Raw genomic sequence first — 2,978 nt, forward strand, 5'->3', positions numbered from 1 at the left:
AAATATCCTGAATATAAAATCAAGCTCTAGGAAGTTTCCACAAGAAATAAAATAATTTTGCTGCAGTGTAGGATTATGTATTTCAGCTGTTACTTTCTCTTACACAATAAAAATATTTTTCTGTATATGTTTATCCTATCAGAATAATGGTATTTTTGTTCTTCATTGGTTTTGCTTTCCTATTCTTCTATTTTATCTCTTTTGTGTACAATTTTCTGTACTTTTCTCTTACCATTTTCTCTACTATAGTTGTTTATTTCCAGCTGCTACAGGCTTCACACTCTTATTTATCCACAAAAATAGTAAGTACCAAAATATCTGTGCCAAAGTAGACACTGTTTGAACACCGTCATTAGACTTCAGAAACATGCTCAGAATTAGCTAAATCATCCCTACCTTTATTTTTCAATGAGACTGGCTATGAGTAGGACAATTCCTCATAAAGATTCTTGCATGTCTATATTTGGAGATCAGAAGTTGACAAAGCCTTGAGCAACCTGATCCAATTTTGATCTTTTAATAATCTTTGAGCAGGAAGCTAACATCCTCCAATAAAAAATATTGTTTTAGTCCAGAACTTCCTTGTTCTAGATTGCCACAAAAATCATAAAGAGGACAGTTATATTGGCTGCAATCAGATCTAAATGGGAAGATTTCTCTGCTAGAATCTATGTAAATGGAAGGTGAGTCTGAAGAACCTGGAGTGGCTTGTTTTACTGTTTCTAACACGTCATTTGCTGTCATTCTTTAGCTTATTTTTCTTTCTAGTTTTATATCTTTGAACATGGACAATGCCCCTGTATATTCTAACAGATACAATAATACTTTCAATTATTTTAGAAGAACTTATTTTTCCATCGCTATTATTTTAATTTACTGAACTATTAGTATTCGCCTTTAAAATAAAAATATACCAAAAAAGGGAGTAGAGGAGGGGTGAGAGTAAGTGAGAAGTCCAGATCAGCTTTTGCTTGGATATGGATATACATGGGGAAGAAAAGCAACTAAATTATGTCAGTGAAAGAGAACAAAGATTGATAGCAAAAAAAACCAGCTCTGTTTGTCCTTGCTTATCACACAAGCATAATATGAAAATTTACCCCAGCAAAGAAATTGTCTATGAAGAATTTTCCTGGCCACAAAAAAAAAAAAAAAAAAAAAAAAAAAAAAAAAAAAAAAAAAAAGAAGAAATCTTAGTTCTAATAAGAAGAATGAGAAAGAATGAGAGGAATAGCTTTTTGGTAGTGTTTAAGGGGAGACCATAATTCCTCTATAGATGCCATATGGCCATATGGAACTGGCAGATTTATTAAAAGAGTTTATGGTAATGGCTACAGCTTGGACGTAGTCTGAATTACTAGTGGAGAATGCACTATAACTAGCTATTTTGTAATTCTACAGCCTTTGTTGTATGAATGAATAATTCACAATAAGATAACATAAAGTGATTGAGGACCTATATAATTCAGATATATAAATTGTTTTAATTTTCCTTCTGTTCACCCATTATTCATTTCAATTTTTAATTTTTAGCAGGAAAGACATTTGCGTAGCAAAAATTGCTGAGAGGTTGAACATTGAAATCATATTTACCAGCAGCAAGGACAGTCTTTATCACCAGCTAACTGCTTAAGTAGTTTTAAAAGATGTAGTAGATACATGTCTTTTTTCAACTGTAGGTTTTGGAAGATCCTTGAATAACAGTCAGGCTTCTGGCTTGTATTCTGTTCAAAGATATTCACTTTTAGCAAATAATTTGACTGAGATTTTAGATTTGGACTTGAATCTCTAACTGAGAGAGAGTTTTTTCACCACTCTTTAATATTCTCCCTCACATGCATAAATCTTTAGATAAATAAGAAAAATGTGATTCTTTGTTTCCTTAGTCACTGCGGTAAACTTTTCCTATGAACAGACTTTGTGCCTGGCTTTGACAACAAGGCTACAAGTGGCATTTTCTCTTAGCAAGAAGCCTGCTGACAGTTCCTTGGTGCATGTACCACCAGAGATGTGATAAAGAAGAGGATGAGGATGTAGAAGAGAGAAGGAGGTGACAGAAAGGGGGTGTAGGGGAAAAAGTGCTGACTTGCAGTGCTCTTTCTCACTTGCATGTGGAAACATAGGCATATGGAATATGTGGCAAATAGCAAATAACAAGCATTGATGAACACACATGTAAGATGAGACAGAAGTGACAGCTTGAATGAAAAGTTTGGAGGTTTGATCCTGACAGTTTTCCTTCATTTCTCCTAGCTGACGCTTTATGTTCTACTCTTCTATCATTTAAATAAATTAGTGAAGATGCAATTGAAATGATGCTGTGTTTGACTATAAAGTCCTTCACTTTCAACATGGCTATAAAAATGCAGTGGATATCCTCCAAATTTAAGATGACTCATTCTTACTGGGATGATGCCAGTAACTGAGGTTATTAGTGGCATAGGCTGGAAAAACCCCAGCAGTTTGGATAAATTGTTCTTGGGAGACAGTTCTCTTTGCATCATTCATGAGCATGCATCAAACTTACTTTTTTTTTTTTAAAGTCTGTCACAGAGGTTGCAAAAGAAGTAGAAAATATTTTTAAAGACAATGGCTAATAAAAGCTATGTGTATTGCACTTGTCTTTATACTAGTGCTTTGATAGGCAGATACTACATTGCAGTTTGTAAAATGTTTCTATTATTTTAAAACATGAAACTGATGATTAGTCATTCAAATAAATTGTAATTAAATGCGAGCATTATGATTATATTATGCTAATGATAGAAGCTTGTTTCAAATGTTTGCAAGTTATTCGAGAGAAAGTATTAGGCAATTAGAAAAAAATATTAGTGTTTGTTCACTCTGAAGCTATCAAGTGACTTGATTTGCATTAACAATTTTAAACCTCTGTAGTCTCATTCATAACAAATTGCTGATAAGTAGGAGATATTCCACCAAATAGAGGTACAGGAAAGAAGCAAGAAAGGACAGAATGT

The sequence above is a fragment of the Geospiza fortis genome, unplaced genomic scaffold (genome assembly GCF_000277835.1).
Source record: "Geospiza fortis unplaced genomic scaffold, GeoFor_1.0 scaffold206, whole genome shotgun sequence".
Lineage (NCBI taxonomy): Eukaryota > Metazoa > Chordata > Aves > Passeriformes > Thraupidae > Geospiza > Geospiza fortis.